This window comes from Dermacentor silvarum, chromosome 6 (assembly GCF_013339745.2).
Source record: "Dermacentor silvarum isolate Dsil-2018 chromosome 6, BIME_Dsil_1.4, whole genome shotgun sequence".
NCBI lineage: Eukaryota > Metazoa > Arthropoda > Arachnida > Ixodida > Ixodidae > Dermacentor > Dermacentor silvarum.
Window position 1 is genome coordinate 151,046,475 of NC_051159.1, and position 18,611 is coordinate 151,065,085.

The window sequence follows — 18,611 nt, forward strand, 5'->3', positions numbered from 1 at the left end:
GATAAGCACGAGGTCGCCTGTTCGATCCCCGGCCGCGGCGGCCGCATTTCAACGGGGGCGAAATGCAAAACTGTTCGCGTATTTAGATTTAGGTGCACGTTAAAGAACTCCAGGTGGTAAGAATTAATCCGGTGTGCCTCATAATCTACGGCGTGCCTCATAATCAGGTCGCGGTTCTGTCACGTAAAATCCATTTTTTTTTTCAACGAAATGCTAGTTTAACGCACGTAGAATGTGCGGTGCCGACGATTAACTTTACATAGATGTTCTTGCGAGGTCGGCGTTAGTGAGCGTACATCTCCTTTCCCTTTTTTTTTCTAAAAAAATTAAATTAAAATAAATTAAGAAAGAAAGAGCATTCCACGGCTTTTGATGGAATCAGGTAATTATTAGCGGTTGCGACTAAACGAGCTTTATGCCCCTCCCTCCTTACTCCGCCATATTCCCGTATTTACAAAAGTGCCCTCAAGACTCACGTTTGAACTGTTGGCAGTGCAGCTGCCAGGCAGTCGCGAAATCGGCCATATTATTAGCGAAAAGGCAGTCAGCCAATCGGAAATAGCGTTTACTAACGAAAACCTTGCCAAATAGGACCTGGTTGTGCAGAGGACACTCCTTCAGCAAATCCAACGGGCAGCCAAGGCCAGTGGAGCCCTGGACTAAGGAGCCCACTACCGCTCTCTGACCCCTTTCCCCCACTCCCTGTCTTAATAATAAAGTTTACTACTACTACTACTGCGTCAATTCCGGCCCAAGTTCTATAAAGCCGCTCTGCAAACAAGCATCTATTCGTTCTTATGACATGTTCGACTGCATGGTCTTCAGAGAGCCCTGCACGAGCGTGCTGGTATTCATGCAAAACGGCAATGAAACTGTATTACACATCCAAAGGACATTAACAGCATTATTCCGTCTTTTTTTTCCTTTTTTTTGACGCTATGTATAGGAAAGTGCGTATCGTAACGATTTAGACTAGAGACTAACGTCGTGAAAGCGAAATAAGGAAAGGCGGGGAGGTTAGCCAGACGGCCGTCCGGTTTGCTACCCTGCACGGGCGAGAGAGGATGAGGGATCGAGCGTAATTCGTGAGTGCTGTTTGTCAATGGGTGCCCCTTGTATCTTTAGCGTAATAACTTTTCCTTGGAATACTGGTTTGTTAAACGAGCATTGAAGCTTCGCAGGTGAGTCCGGAAACGACTAGCCGAATATGCCATCGGACATATGTATACGATAGATTTAAAGCTTGCAAGAGCACCTGTGTGAATATGATAAGCTCTGCCCCCACCCGTATGGATTTGGGGCCACATTCACAAAGCTTATCGTTCGTAGTGCTCTTTTTCCACTGGCCGGCTGCCTTCTATAATAACATGCCCAACATTAGGATTGGCGGGAATTTGCTCTTGCGAACAATCCTAGCGTGGTCTTTTGTGAATATGGGGACTGTTGTCCTAGCAACAGATCGTGTGATTAAAAGGCAAGGGAATCGGAGCGAGAGAGAGAGAGAGTTCAAGATTCGAGCAAGAACAAGAGCTGCAGGCACCTAAACTACACACTGAATCTTGATCAGTCCCGAATGCGCCGCGCACGCCTCCCATAGGGACGAAATGTAACTATTGACTCCGTGATCGGCACTTAAGATATATACGTGCGGTACGGTGGCTAGATGGGTATATCTAGCCACCGTACGTGCGGGCGTGCGGGTATCGCAGGAAGAGGCCCGAAAATGAGGTCGTTACGCTGCGTGAGAGATCTCGGAGACCACGTTTTGAACGGCTTCGTGCTATCGTTTCACATATCCGCGCTAGGCGGCGGCACAATCACGCCTGCAAAAATTGGTGTTCTGAGGCCGGTCTCACAAAGGGTCTTTGCAAGAACGGTTTTTCATGGCTGCTTCCATCACTAGTTCCTGGCTTCTATTGTTTTAATATATATATATATATATATATATATATATATATATATATATATATATATATATATACATGGTGTCCAATCTCTCATGTACGTAAAACCCCAGAAAGAAGAAGAAGCACTCTCATGTACCAAGATTTAAAAATATGCAAATGTAGCTGGACAAAGCCAAGGTAATGTTCTTTGCCATCGCTTGGACACCCGCAGATTACTTTTGCATTCCGCCTACTTGCATATTTGTTCTAAATAATAAGTCAACTTTTAAATATTTTAATTAGATTAAAAGTGTCAATCAGAAAGATGTATAGCAACATGAAACGCTCCCGATACAGCTTTCTGTTGCTCAAGACGTGTTACATAAAAGTGTTTTTCCGAGCGTGAAGAAGCCCGCGAATACACGTCAGTCGAGCGGTCAGTGACGGGGCCGCTAGAGGCCGCGCGATTTTTCTGCGCCGACTAAGTGATTTTAGTGAATTTATTCTGGCGCAGCAGCTCATGTAAATCTTTTTGATGCAAGCAAGCAAAACGATATTGCGCAACCCTACCGATTCACTAATTGACTGTGATTGAATTATTGATGGGAGGATGAATTAAATAAATATTGTGGCAGAAGGGTCAGTCGGTAACGTGACAGGTTGGCTCATTGGTTGGTTGATGCTCAAAACTTCTTCACTTCGAAATTCGGAATGACCTTCCTATCATTATATTTTTCCCCCTCAATCCCAGGTGAGAAGCAGTAGCCGACACCACTGCAAGGTATCTAGGTCTATTTAAAATATATATATATATATATATATATATATATATATATATATATATATATATATATATATATATAAAGTCAACAACAGGCTAACAATGCGAGAGGTGTTGTTTTTTAGCAAGTGCCCCCCGTTTAATGCCACGACAAAACTGGGCCCGAATTCACAAAAGCATCTTACGCTAGAATAGTTCGTAAGAAAGAATTTAAGCCAATCCGAATGCAAGACATATTATTATCTAAGGCGGCCGGCCAATGGCAAAGATCACTTACTAAAGAACAGCTTTGTGGATCTGGATCCTGGTTCTTAAGAAAATCAAGTTATCTGACGTCATCACTGGAATTCTTTAACAAAAAATATGCCAGGATAATTTCCTGGATCAGAAAACATTAACCCTTGTGCATTTTGCTAAGCTGCCATCGACACAGCTGTGGATAGAAAGCTGCGTGCACGCTGCCGTATGTGAAAAGTCAGTGCCCTTGCTCACCATATACCCGCACCGCAGCGTCAGGATGACACTACGCATGCGCCGCGGGAAGCGGTAACAGGGCGAACATTCTCGCTTGCGAACAAGAGCGCCAACAACGTCACAAACACGTCTCACTTTCTGCATCCCGTGTGTACTGCGTAGAGAAACACAACTGCTGCACCCAATATAATGTTAATTAGCAGTGCCCACTGTCGTGTTGTACGTACCAGGCGCTGAACATCAGAATTCGACGTCAAAATCATCGCCGATTTGCGCAAACATTAAAAAAAAAAGCTTCGCTTAAAACCTATTCCCACAGTGCGTGGGGGATCCACATAACTTTTTCAGCACCGGTTCCGTGAACCAGGCAATAATCGAACGTACCTAAATGTAGCAGCATAACAGACCATCGAGCGAGCTGGAGCGAATGCCAGAACCACATTCTTCTACCGTGGCCCAAACGTCGCGATGTTCTGCTCCCGCGTAACCACATTCTGTGTCATTACGTCACGAGACATGCACCTGCTGGAAAACGAAACTATTCGCAGGAAAGCCATGACAGTCGACTTTCGCTAATTCGACTTTTCGCTTAATTCGAACGCATTGAAAAGCCCCGGCAAGAAACCATGTATTGGCTACGGAAGGAAAACTCGTTTAGATCGAGCTCGGAAGCATGCCGCTTCGGTTAATTCGATCCCCACCGACCTGCACGATCGCCTCCTCGGGCGTACAGTGGTTACTATAAGTTTGCAAGCAGAAAATTTTCAGCATACGAGGATGCTTCCCTAGGCGTGATGCACCAAGGTTTAAAAATATGCAAATGCCACGTAGCTGGACAGAACCAAGGTGATGTTGTTTGCCGTAGCTTGGAGATACTCAGATTATTGTTTTGCATTCCGCCTAATTACATAATTGGTCTTAATTAAATAGTGAACTTCTCTAACATTATAGATGAAAAGTGTCAATGAGGAAATTGTAGAGCAACATGAAAAACTCCCGCTACAGCTTTCTGTTGCTCTTTACGTGCTACATAAAAGTGTTTTTCCGAGCGTGAAACAAGCCCGCGAATACACGCAAGGTGCCTCGAGCGGCCAATCGCGCGGGTGCGCTCGGAAAAACACTTTTATGTAGCAACAGAAAGATATAGCGGGAGTTTTAAAGCGAAGCTTTGCCTTCTCCTTCGACTCTCCCACTGCTGCTGCTGCTGTCTGGCATGCCGCGTCGGAGGGTGGTTCAGAGCGTGCGTACACGTGACAGGAGCATGGCATACAGGAAAGGCGACGCGAGAGGACCTTTGCATCGCATCGAATGTGTACAATGCCCTCTGTAGCTCCCCGGGCTTCGCTGCATTAGCCTCTTGACAGCTGCATTTATCTGTGACCCCCAGCAAAAGCATTGCAGAAATTTCAGCGCTTACCTTTCGACTAAGGTGCAAGTCAAGAGGGAAGCTAGAGAGAATAGCAGAGTCGAGTGGGAGAGGAGGCATAGGATGGGTAGAACCGACGCAGTCGCGAAACAGGTGAATCACAGCCTTGCCACTCTTCGCTCGCATTTCCCATAGGGGTACCTTTGTGCTATTTCTAAAAAAAAAACGAAAAAAAAAAAACGGTAGGCGACCCTAATCTTTGACTTAGGTCTCTCTTAGTGGCACACGCACCTCGGCATTGGCCTTCTGTGCATTGGTATGCGGTAATCAGTGATTTCTAATTAATTTTAATTATTTACAGAAACTTCAGCAACTCAACTTATGGAAACCATGAGTTTTGTACTGTACTAATTTTCTTCCTTTTTTTTCTGATTTATTTTGAATTTCGTCCCCGGTCGTCTCAGGAGGTGAACCAGAAGTGCTGCGCAAGAAACAAGAGGTGTCACTCGATGATCGGGCCACTATTAATAAACGCCATCATGCAAATTTCTCAAGCGGACAACTTACGCAGGGCGTGCAGAAGCACAGCCGCATTAAAGCGCACCTTAGAGTCTAGGCGACACTACGGAAGCGGTCGCACTTACGTCAAATCAACACATCTGTGCCCGTCGCGGTAGCTTTGTGGCTCGACGTCGCGGGTTTGATCCCGACCGCGGCAGCCGCATTTCGACTGGGGTGAAATAAAAATAAAAAAAAAACAACGACGCTAGTGCACTTAGATTTAGGGACACGTTAAAGAACACCAGGGTGCCAGAATTACAATGGCGTGAATTATAAATTATAATCCGATCGTGGTTTTGGCACGTCCAGCCCCATAATTCAATTAATGTTTAACACTTCTGCCACGGTGCGATGTGCCATGTGAGGCAATGAATATGCTCAACCTTCTCAAAGGTAATGAAGTATGGCGCACAACAACGCCTCAAGCAAACACCTACCCTGTGTGTTCTGTGTACTACGCAGACAAGCAGCAGTGTTGGTGGAGCACGCAAGCTAACGTTCATCATCAGATCAACCTTCTCGTGTTCGACTAAACGTTAAACAAATTGCACATTCGCCGTCAACATCACCGCTAATTATCGCCAGTCAAAGCAAACAGCACAGAAAGCTTCGCTTACATCGATTCCCACAGTTCGTGGGATCTGCCTTTTTCATGCTGATCTACAATTTTCTCATTGACACTTTTAGTCTAGTTATAAAATTTGAGAAGTTGATTGATTAATTAATTAAGACTAATAATGCAATTAGATGGAATGCAAAAAAAATATTCTGCGTATCTCCAAGCGACGGCAAACAACATTACCTTGGTTCTGTCCAGCTACGTGGCCTTTTCATATTTTTAAACTTTGGTGCATGATACTTGGGACACCCTGTATATATAGCTTTCTGAGGCTTGCCCGCGTACGTATTTTCTTAGGTTTCGATGTCCAGGGCCTTGCAAAAAAGGGGGAAAAAGAGTAGCAAAATCGGATGTCGGTGCTCCTTTAAATAATTTTTAGAACTGTCAATTTTAATTTTCGTCAAGCTTTATTACATGTTTCTTCTTTCTTGGGTTTTACGTGCCAAAACCAGTTCTGATTATGAGGCACGACGTAGTGGAGGGCTCCGGGTTAATTTTGACCACCTGCGGTTCTTTAACGTGCACTACAACGCAAGCACACGGGCGTTTTTGCATTTCGCCTCCATCGAATTGCGGCCGCCGCGGCCGGGATTCGATCCCGCGACCTCGTGCTCAGCAGCGCAATGCCTTAGCTGACTGAGACACCCCGGCGGGTTTTATTACATGTTTCACCCTGCAGGAGACACATAAAGTACACGTTCTCTATGGACGTTAGAAGGATGGATAAACGTGCCGTTGTCAGATGGGAAGAGGACTTGGCACCCGTATGTACCGCACCCCAGAGCTTACATGTACTCATCAACCCAGCATCATTCGATACATTGACCCCGGCACACCTCCCCCCCCCCCCCCTTCCGCCCCCCCCTGCCCGGGCTGACTGGGTGGGGGGCTTTGGTTTGGGCCACCGGTCCTTCCCGGACAAGGGGGCCACTGTGGAGCGGCACTAACCGTGCTCTTTCGCGCTTCACACAAACAGCCATGTCGATCATCAGGGACACGAGCGCATCAGACCCTCGGATCACCTGGACGGAAAAGGTGTCAAGGCAAACAACCATGGAGACCACAGAAGCCGTCCGCGGCGCAGCGCTCGCTGTTGCGCCAGCAGCGGTTCCAACTCTGTGTTCCACTGAGACGAACGGAAACACGTGGATCGACTGGCACATGCTTCCCAGTCGAGTGACCTTAGAAGCATGCATCATAACTTAATGGACAGCTTTCCACCTGACTCATCTAAAATCACAGCAGGGCGAGCCCACACCTTGAGAACCTTCTTCTCGCCTAGGTGATGCCGCTCCCGGGTGAAATGGAACCAGACTTCCTTCCGCGCTTTTCCGAGCACCTGCCTAGCTACACAACAAGTCGTCCCTTTCCAAAGAAACCGAAAGAGAACCCTCTCCAACTAGAGCTTGGTTCGGGTTGGAACAGGGGGCACACACGCTACATACTTAAGAAAGGAAAAAAAGAGACCTAAGAATATTCGCTGTAGCTGTCAATGGACACGACAACCCGCCGAACTCCCGAATTCTGGTTTCAAGCTTCTCCTTAGCTTGCTTCCAGTTTTCAGAAGACAGACCGTCAAGTCGGTGCAGTGAAGGCTTGGGCTCTAACAAGCGCCACTAATTCTCCCGTGAAGTTTTGATGCAGCCTGTGTCACGGGGAGGACGATCAGAGGTGAACAATGGAGGAGCCCCGACAGGTTGACCGAATCACGGCCCGACTAGAGGGGAGACGTTCTAGCTCGGCCGTGTTCAGTGTGTTTCGTCCACCAAGCAAAGTGACCGAAGGAGCGTCTATCGAGGAGTTGAGAGCGCATGCGCAGCTCTCCTACCAGTGCCTTGATGTCTGTTAACGTGGATGATTTTGAGTTGTTCTAGGACTGTCGACGCCAGCTGTTCTCGTGAGTTGATTTCTTCCTTCACCGGGCGGAGGGAAGGGGGACGGGGGGGGGGGGGGGGGGGTTGCGAAGAATATATATATTTAGTGAGCATTGCTCTTTCTCAACCTTCTCTCTGTAAACTGTTTAGCCTCATCGCCATGACATCGGTTGCAGCAAATAACTACAGGACTAACGAAATACAGTTGTACATTCAACGCGGTGAAATGAAAGTATGAACAAGTTTTCTCCCAACTGTGTCCTTCTTTTTTTCTGACGACTCAGTGAGCTCGTTCACGTACTTTGTTTACAATTTTCTGTGTGTTTGGTGATAATTCGTGACCTTCGTGATGTGTTCACATGTGCTCCCTTTCCGTCTTTGTATGTCGCTGTTAACCATGTTTCATGAACTACAGCGCAGGCCTGCACTTTGAGCAACTTCATGATTGCGTTGGATTGCCTTGCCTTAATAGAACGTTTTAGTAGAGCACCACATACCTCGAGCGTTAGCGTATTCCGGCTGCCAAGACTGTGCATGCGCGGATGACCCTTTCCGCCGCGATCCTGTGGGCGCTGCCATGTTTCATCACGTGGTGACGCGTCCATTGCTTGCCTCAGCTGCCTCCGTGTTTAGAATGGATGTACATGACGCCCGACGTGGCTTAGGAAACCTCTTTCGGGAGATATCGTAGACGCTGACTGGGTGGACGGCACGAATCATTGGCCAAAGCTTCAGAGGATGCGTAAAAGCGCTTTCGGAGCTCATTAAGCTTTGTCCGGATGACGCGAGCTTGTTATAAAAGCAAGGATAAAAATGTATTCCAAGCAATCCAAACTTTGGGCTTATGGATTGAATCAGGCTCGAGTGTGTTTTGCTCTTCGTACTTTATTTGGCAAATACACCGCTTGTTTTCCTCCTCCTCCTCCACATTGAAGCAGCGGCTTGTCACGTTTCCGACTCAGTGAAGTTCGTCGGTGTGGTCACTACCTGATTATTTTCTGCAAATTGCTCGCGGGTGTGCTCATTTGCAATAGATTTGTTCTTTCTGCACACAAGGCTTGGAATGTAGCTGTTCTGTACTTTGTAATAGCTCGTAGCAAAGATTTATTATCGCTAGTAACTCGCTTACTAATGTGGACCGTCACGAAACATTCAGCTTCGACCATTCGTGTGCTTTCGGAGTAGTCTGTCACCCATGCTTTTGCGCGTTCCTTCAAGTGTGCACCCATTCACGTATTCTTAATACGTTGGCGATGGAGTGTGCGTAAGTTTGCGTGTGAGTTGAGGTAGATAACGTTCGCAAAACTTACTACGCGACGAAGCGGAGCTACTCCCTTTGTCATTGTTTAACAAGCGGTACTCACTCTTGCCGACGTTCCGAGATTTAGGTGCAAGTTAAAAAACCCCAGGTGGTCGAAATTATTCCGAAGTCCCCCAGCAACACTGACGGATGAGTGAATTTTTTTTTTTTATCCACGAGGAAAGTCGTGCATCTAGAAGGGCCGGCTTGACTCCAACCAAATAAGGGAATTTATTAGCCCGACATTTTGGAGCCAATTCCGCTCCTTCTTCAGGGGGTATTCTTCGGAGGTGGCGGTGTGCCGCTTTTAAAAGGTCCTTCGTAAGAAAGGAGAGGAAGGGGGAGAGAGCGCAAGGTGGGGAGACGCTTGACAGGGCACCTGTTCTTGACAGACGAAAGATGTGGTAGGTGGGGGGAGGGAGGGGGGGGGGGGGGCGGCTGCGGCGTTGCTGGTTTTTCGTCTGTTAAGAACAGGTGTCCTGTCAAGTGTCTCCCCACTTGCGCTCTCTCCCCCTTCCTCTCCTTTCTGACGAAGGACCTTTTAAAAGCGGCACCCCGCCACCTCCGAAGAATACCCCCTGAAGAAGGCGCCGAATCGGCTCCGAAACGTCGGGCTAATAAATTCCCTTATTTCTTTGGAGTCAATCTCTAAGTCTTAATAAAAATTTCCCAACCAGACAGGTAATTCTGTCGAAATGTTTAGCTTCAATGGCTGTCCGTATATAGCAACGTGCCGTGAACTTCGTCACACATATTCATTCCATTGACTTATAGGCCAGTCACTGTTTTTGCAGCCAACTACTGCACACGTCTTCAATCCGCTGCTCCCCATTTTGCAGCATGAATGGAGCACACTGCGTGAGCGCAAACCCAAGAACTTTGCATTTCCGACAGCTGATCGCACAAAAACGGGGTAGATGCGGTAATGGTTTCATATTAGTGCGCTTTCGCTGCGTGCCGCCGACAGCGACATCTCGTTTGTCGAGAACAAACTGATCCGCGAAAAGGGTCACTACTAGAGTGTACTAGAATACGGTTGTCCAGTACATGAGCGTCTCATTTCAGGATACGCCTTCCGTTTGTGCACAAGCGCGAGTACGAGCGGGTGCGAGAGAGAGAACCTGGGGCACTTGCTCCTTGAATGTCTAACTTTGCCTAGGTACTACGGAGAAGTTTCTTTGCTCGTTTTGTATGCGTTTGTTCTGCTCAGCTAACCACAGTTTTCCTAATCGCTTGAGCTGCCTTGAGACGGTTAACATGCAGTCAGTCCGTCAACACCATGTACGCGAAATTGACCCTCTAAATGATGTTCGCAGAACTATTCCTTGTCATTCGTGCACAGAAGAACGCGGAAAAACTTGACCAGCGGATCAATCCTCTGACAGGTAGGTTCCACACCAACGTCGCTGGGCTTACGCTGCTCGCGCAGCTTCAACGCAAGCGCCGGTTGGCATGAATCACTATTAAACCAATAACTGATAACTCGGAGAGTTATCAGGCTCGGAAGTTATCCGGACACTCACCCAGCCGTTATCCGTGTCTCTGTTTCCTTTCGTTCAAATATTATTGCAGGAATGATTTCGGAACTCAAGACTGCATTTGACGGCATAGAACGAGTTCAGGGCCGCGATAATGTAAGGAGTCTATTCCAATTATTTTCCTTTTCACGCTTGATCATTGGGCAGAACGGTGATCCGCATACACGTTATCACTACGATCAGCCGGTAGTTAGCGGCGAATGATAAAGGAGGAATAGAATCGAGGAAAGGAGTTGTTACGTCATACCAGCCCATATTTCTCAGAGAACCGGATGCGGTGGCACGGGCGAGTCCTCGTTGTAAGCACCTTACGATATTAAAAAAAAGTATTATGTGTGCTCGCTGTGTGTATTTCAAAGGTTTTTAACAATAGCATATGCATCCTTTTTTTTTCTCTCACACCTTTAAATCCGACTGAGACAGGACGGGCAATAAGCAAAAGCAATCTTCGAAAAGAATGCCCTTTCCCGTTCTATTCGTTTTACTGCGCGCTCAAACGACGCGGGAGAGTAGGCTAAAATAAACTGGCTGTGCAAACTGGGATTACGTGATCCAAAGAGTCAAGCGATGGTGAGGATGACGACCGATTCAGTTTTATTACCAGTGCACAGAAAAAAAAAGAATAAGGGCAATTTTCTTGCCATGCTAGGCAAAATAGTCTGCGGTAAATAATGAATTGACCCGCCCTGGTTGCTAAGTGGCTATTGAGTTGGGCTGCTGAGCACGAGGTCGCGGGATCGAATCCCAGCCACGGCGGCCGCATTTCGATGGGGGCGAAATGCAAAAACACCCGTGTAGTTAGATTTAGGAGCTGGTCAAAATTATTCCGCAGTCCCCCCACTACGGCGTCCCTCATAATCAGATTGTGGTTTTGGCACGTAAAACCCCATAATTTCAAAGAATAAGTTGGCTCTCTTGCCATTTTCGCTCACCGAGCGATCTTGCGGCAGATGCATCGGCACCGTAACCCGAAAACGTGCAAGGGCCAGGCACCAAGTAAAGCTGTATCTCCCCAAGCCGGTACAGTGAATCGAAGGGTAGGGTTCGTGTAAGCCAATGAACAACGAGAGTCGGCTACCCGTTCCACAGAAGGGAACCCATTGTGCGTTAATAATACTTACGTTCCATTCAGTCGAAGTTGTGCGTAGGGTGATCAAAGATGGTTAATGAAGGCGCTCCCTCTGCTTATCCGAACGGGTATGCAGAGGAGCGCGTCTGCAAATTCGTCGTAGAAACGCGACAGAAGTGATAAAAAAGAGCATGGGCAAACAGGCTTTCCCCGGGAGACGTCATTACTGGGTAACGCCAGCCCTATAAAATAAAAGAAAGTAATGACGTAGCGGTGACGTATAACTATACCTCGTGCGTTTGGAAAACGCGTGGAGAGGAGGACGGACGCAGTTATGTCGCGCGCGAGAGCTGCGAGATCCACAAAAAAAAAGGTAAAAGAATGAAAGAAAACAGAAACAATGAGTACAAAGGGCAGGCAAAACCACCATCGACGATTGAAAACGAGGCCACGCACCATAAAATCAAGCCGTCCCTATTCGAGCGCTTACCCATCCATACGCGTCGCGTTGTCGAGAAACCCACTAACTAGACCGGGCGAAGAAACAGAAAACTAGAGCGAGTATGAATGACAAAACGACGCTGGCCGACGATCCGTTCCCTTTCTGGCGTCGTTGTGGGCCGGTTCTCTAGGGGCGACCATCGTCATCACTGCGAAAAGAGCGCGAGTAGAAAACAAGAAGGGCCCGAACAATAGAATATGCACGCCGAGATTAACGGCCGAGATGGAAAATGGTCCAAGAGAAAAAGAAGCGGGCAGAGCTTGGAATAGAGGTGTGTGGGAGAGGGAGAGCCGCTGTAATAAAGCGCCGAGGCCACGCTTGTAGAGTCCAGCCTGTCAGCCTTAGAAGAAAAGCGAACCGGCACAGGCTAGCAACGAGGGGTCAGCTCGCACCGTAACCTCCGTGCCACGACAGCAAACAGCGAAACACGTGGAGGAAGGAACCAACTGCAAAAGCAAGATAACGTAATGCAGTGACGGAGGAGCGAGTATAGACGACCGGAGAGGGTGTGCAGGCAGATGGGCGAGAAGGGGGATGCAAGGGGGGGGCTTGTTTCATGCCCGGGCCTCTCTGCTGACGGTAGGTAGCGGGCTCTCTTCTTTGGTCGAAGCCGTCGGTTGACCTGGATTCGAGAAGTGCAGCAGGGGGCGGTGGGTTTCCCCTCCTCGCTTGACCCCCCTTCTCTTCTGCCGGCGCCGTGATCGGCCAACGCTGGATCGGCGCGGGGCAGAGCGGCGGCTCCGCCACAACACACACCGCCGGTCCCGTCGCTCGCATGCGCGCCGCCGCAGCCGGCCGTCGTCGTACGCTCTTCCTCCTCTCCCGCGCCGCGCGCGCGCCGAGCGTGCACTTGACCGAGTGACAGCCGGCAGTGGCAGCACTAACCCAAATCCTGCCCGCGGCTTCTTCGCGCAACGTGTTTTTTGCGGCGAAGTCTTCGGCGGGGCCCTTGCTCGCGCGCCTCGGCCGGTCTTCCTCTGCTCCCGGAGAGTCATCCGACGCGCTCCTCCTTCTTGCATCGACGTCGTTTGCGACGGCCGCTCGCTCATGAGTGGCGTGCCATCATCGTCTTTCAAGGAGTCGTGCCGCTGACGTACGCTCGTTGCCCCTCGGCGGCGAAGACCGAAGAAGGGAGCGTTCTCATTTTTTTTTTTTTCGTGCCCCCTCCAGCTACTGCGAGGGACGAAGAAAGTGGCCGCTGGTTTTTACTCGCCGCAATCGAGTGGTGGTTTCCACTTCTTCTGGAGGCTGGCTGCTCCTGCTCAGGGGTCAACAACGTGTCCACCGCGCGTCGTCGTCTCCTTGGCCTCCGGCCGGACCATAGGTTGCCGGCGTGGCAGCCGGTGCTCGAGTCGTCGTCGCTATGAAAGTGTGCCGCCTTCGGACGGTCTGACATGTCGGTGTGGCTGATGTGGCCCCCTGGCTTTCACTGACTCTGTGCTCTTCATGCGTGCGAGGAGCCGTCGAAAAGGTGAGCAAACAGAACTTTTGCTTGCTCCGCTAAACGTACCGCCGCGTATATGATCCGTCGATTACGCTCTCAGTACGGTGTGAGAAGTTTTTCCTTGCGTATGGAAAACTTGCGTAGTTCGTCTTGGTCGTCATCTGCCGTCTGTAGATAAAGAACTGCTACGAGCAGACTGAAAGCTTTAGAATGAGGGAATGACTGACATGAGGACATTGCACCAGGTTCTTCACATCTCCGTGTGTGTGTGTGTGTGTGTGTGTGTTTTCTGCTTTTTTTTTTTTTGGGGGGGGGGGGGGGTTACGTGCCAAAACCAGTTCAGATTATGAGGCACTCCGTAGTGGAGGGCTCCGGATTAATGTTGACCACCAGGGCTTCTTTAACGTGCACTACAACGCAAGCACACGGGCGTTTTTGCCTTTCGCCTCCATCGAAATGCGACCGCCGCGGCCGGGATTCGATCCCACGATCTCGTGCTCAGCAGCCCAACGCCTTAGCTGACTGAGCCTCCGCGGCGAGTTTCTCCGTGGTGTAGTTCAGTATTAGAAAGTGACACGTGCGCAAGTCAAAAGCACAGGCCACTTATTGTTCCAACAAGCTACGATAGCGCTTAGGACAATCATGCACGTGCATTTTTAAAGTATTGAATGCAACATTTCTCGCTTTGTTACACCACTCTACGGTTAGTTTCGATGGCCGTTTCCAAGAGCGGGAGAAACGCCTGCAGATGCAAAAACGCCTGCCTGCAAAGCCAGCTAAATTTTTTTTTTTTGTCATACAGGGCGAGAGCTTCTCGTTTACAAATTATAATTCAAAGTGTTCGTGGGTGTTCGCAATTACTCTAGTCTAGAAACTACTTCGCACCATCGTAGACGCGCAATTCTTCATAATTACTCTAATTGTCCGGTCGAAAGCCTACGCACTGGTCAATGAGTGCATGATGGCGGAGTTCACAAAATTTGATTGAATAAGCGTGTATCCTAATGCTACACCTGGAGTATGGTGACATGGCAGTTAGCCCATAATGTTCATAACCAAAACAACAATTTGGAAAAAAAAAAACCACAGGAACATTCGCGTAAACCAAGTTCGCTTTGGCTAATCTCCCTTTCTTTCGTCTCAACTTTTTCTGCGTGTGTAAGGGACTAAGCATAGCTTTTATCTAAGGTTTCTGTATCTAAAGTTTCTGTCTAGTTCGGAGAGGTTCCCCACACAGTTCATTTAGACGTGCTGCAAACGAAGTTTAGCTCTGCTATCTTCATCTCCCCCTCCTCTCCCCTCCCCAGCTTCCGTTACTTGTGAAAATGCCCACCACGAGTCCCACATGAATATCGTTCGTTGCATTTAAAGAAATGAGTGAAATTCTAGCAACTGGTGCAAGTAGATTTTGATCTTTAGCTACGCGCTTGAAATTTTTCTATGGCGACTTCTGGAAATAAAATGTTTTCACACACACACACACACACACACACACACACACACACACACACACACACACACACACACACACACACACACACACACACACACACACACACACACACACACACACACACACACTAAACATTGAGGCACTATGTTTAAAACCCCTCTACTCGAAACTGTACCTCGTAGAACAATTAAACAGGCGAAACGAGCGTTTTAATTTACAGTCCAGGTGACCTTGCTGCTGCAGTTAAACCGCGCTTTACAAAGCATAAAGTCACATATTAGTTTCATTCTTATCCGTGTATTTCAATGGCATTTATAATGCTTACATATGCAGTCCACGAAATCGCAATATGTATATGCTCTGCTTCTTCTTTGCTTCTATTTATTTTTACTATCTTTTGTAAGTATCAATTTTGGGAAACATTTGTTTGATTTATTTTCGGATATATTACTATCGTAACTTTCTGCTAAAAATTTCAGTGGATACATCTTTAAAAAATTATCACCTAACAGCCACTACACTTCACCTCTTCCTTGGAAAAATTAGTAGGGACACTAGCAAAAATCTATCCGGCCATTGCGTCACGTGAGCATTTCTATGTCCCACGCATATTTCAACAGGAAAGAAGTTAAAGAAGCTATAGCTTGCCTCACATCACCACTGTATCATTTCTCCAATCGGATTGAATCTCTAGAACATTTCGTTTTAGCATGTCGATGTGTTAAGGTTCAAAGAAAAGCATTGTTGGAGGAACCATTGCGTGAACTTCACTTGACGTTGACTCTCCCGGTGGTGATTGCTTTTGGTGCTACCGAACTGGGTTATAGCCAAAAGAACGTTTGTGATGCCCTCTGCAAATTTCTGTGCGAGACGAAACGAATTCAATGCTAAAATTGTCTGTTTCATTTTTCTTTTGTAATTGAAATTTTGTATTGTGTAATATGTAGATACAATAGAGTTTATATCTATATCACATAAATTTGAATTCACAGCAAGTTCAAATTACCATTTTTTACTGAAATTATATTCCTCAAAATTAGTATTATCATTTCTTTTTAATTGCCCCCTGCACCGCCCGATTCATGACCGATTCCCCAGAGTGGGTTTCGCCATGTCATTAAGGAATAACATCAGTGGAAACTTACAATGTAGGTTCACGTGCATGCGCTTATCAATGGTGCTCGTTATCGGTAAGCACGGTGTTAGCCGTATTCACTTACAGCAGGGAGCCGGGCGATGTTCCGTGAACTGGGGCGGTATTCTATATGGGTCCACTAGGTGGACATTTGCAGAATACCCCCTCTGGTTGCACGTCGCAGCTGCGTCCTGGGTATGGGTTTCTTGCTCGCGACCACCACGCAACGCAAATCCTGACGCTACTATAATGCGCAACGCCCTCCCCTTTGGGTTTCAGCTACCGTGTTCACTCCGAAGGGACCACAGCCCAAGAACACTAGAGGTTCTTGTTGCAACGCGCGAACGAGCCTTGCACACGACACGTGTCTGCAAAACGCTGTAGAGGACAGAAAACAAAGCGATCGCAAGAAGCTTAGAGGCATAAGGAGCAACATTAAATCAATTCAGTAATGTATTCTTTGAAAACACTCGTTTCATTAATTTGGCAGGAAAATGTTGATTGCTCGCGGCTAAACTAAAGGACAAAGTGGCGACGCCACCCTTCTTTCGCGCTTGCTTCCATTCTTGCTTACTAAACCTGGCTGACGACGCCGCTTTTGGTGGCTGTGGCAGCGTGGAGACACTTGAACAGGTTTCATGCGACTGTCCTCGATGCGGTGCGCACGTAGAGACAATCGCTTGGGACTGCGCTGGCTCGTATTCACGACATACTGTTGCCAGAACAAATCATTTCGGAATACGGGCCTCACCAGAGGCCTACGAATGCATTGCCGACAACAAACCTGCACGAGCGACTTTAGCACCGAAAAGTGTCCACTGTTATCGTGTGTTGTGAACAGCGGTAATTGTGTGCATGTGCTCTCTTTGTTTCTCTCTATATTTCCTTCTTAGCTTTCTACGTTCCCCATCCCCAGTGTAGGGTAGCAAATAGAATTTTTGTTCTGGTTAACCTCCCTACCTTTCCTTTCTTTCATCTCTCTCTCTCCTCTCACAGTGAGAGTCGTCGCTTCGCTACTGCACAAGCACAATATACTACTACAGCTCAAATTATATTCCTCTTTAACGAACTATGTCACAATATACAAACAGCACGCGAGCATTGTGCAAGAGAAACAGCTTCGAGAAATGGGTCTCGAAACAACGCCTGCAGGTCACGACAGTGCTCGACTTCCTCAGGTTGGCTGCCATTATTTGTCTCACCTTTTAGTCTGACTACGCCTCTTCCCAAGTATAGGTAATGCAGGCATGGTTTTCGAAATTATAGCCTTATTCATTCACTAGAAGGGAATTACATCTGCTTTCACCGACCAAGCCACTGGTGAATATGACACTTGAGAATTATGAGTCTCTCGAAAAATTGCCGCAGCTAACTTGCCAATACGCGAATTGTTAAAGGCGAGTGCACCAGTGTAACGTTTCCAAATCCCACTTGAGAATATAAGGCGTTGGTCGCGTACACGCGAGTTAAGCAAAGCAGGGTCATCTGGTTCTTTCAACACATCCTGCATAATAGACAACACAGTCTGCTCGCTTCGAGCTTAAAAATAATTCGCTGGAGGATGCGACAGACGCTTTGGGTTATATGCAGGGTGTTTCACTTAACTTGGGCCAAACTTTAAAATATGTAAAAGCTACGTAGCCGGACAGAACCAAGGTAACGTCGTTTGCCGTCGCTTGGAGATACTCAGATTATTTTTTGCATTCCGCCTAATTAGATAATTAGACTTAATTAATTAATCAACTTCTCAGTTATTATAATTAGATGAAAAGTGTCAATGAGAAAATTGTAGAGCAACGTGAGAAACTCCCGATACAGCTTTCTGTTGCTCAATACGTGCTACATGAAATTGCTTTTCCGAGCGTGAAAGAAGCCTGCGAATACACGCAAAGTTGCCATGCGACTGGTGTGACTCTTGTGACAACATGGTGACCGAAAACAAGAGGAAACAACATTATTTTGTCAATTTGGCTTAGTGAGGAGTGGCTACCAGGCGATGCCTTACAGCCACCTCCTCGGCTCTTTTGATAGCCCGAAGTTGAACCTCCAGGCTCGGGTCTCCAGGCGAGGGAGCAGCCAGGAGATCTGGTTGGGGAGGCTCTTCCCTGCAGTCCCAGAGAATATGATATAAAGGGGCTATGGACCCACATAATCAGCAGTGTGGGTCTGTCGAGTCAGGGTAAAAGTGTGTTTTTATTTGTGGGTTGGGAAAGGAGTGCGTTTGGAGTCGGCGCCAGGTGACTTCTTGTCCCTTGGTGAGCTTTGAAGTTTCACCCTGAATTAAATCTTCCTTTGGCTGTTCCGCCCACTTTGCGTGGCGGAGTAAATTAATGCGATCCTGGAGACAATGTAACCAAATGTGGTGCCTTAGTAGGCCGATCCTGATAACAAGGAACGATATGCGTTCTCGCAATAGTTTTAATGCAGTTTGTAAGTTGGGCCGATCTTGGAGGCTTTGCATCTTGATAACACCCACATACCGTTAGCATTAGGGAGTTATGGATTTTGCGTATGCAAAGTTAGGGGACGCAAACCACGGGGCTTACGAAAGAAAGCAAAAAGGTACACAGAAGAAGCCCATAGGAGCCAAAAAGAACGCAACCAGGATG

At 47.6% G+C, this 18,611-nt stretch overlaps 1 protein-coding gene across 3 annotated transcripts in view; it reads right to left on the reverse strand.

The window, feature by feature from the left end:
* LOC119456229 (isatin hydrolase) overlaps positions 1–18,611 on the reverse strand; it is a 343,203-nt gene that overhangs the window by 150,789 nt on the left and 173,803 nt on the right. The window lies entirely within an intron of this gene.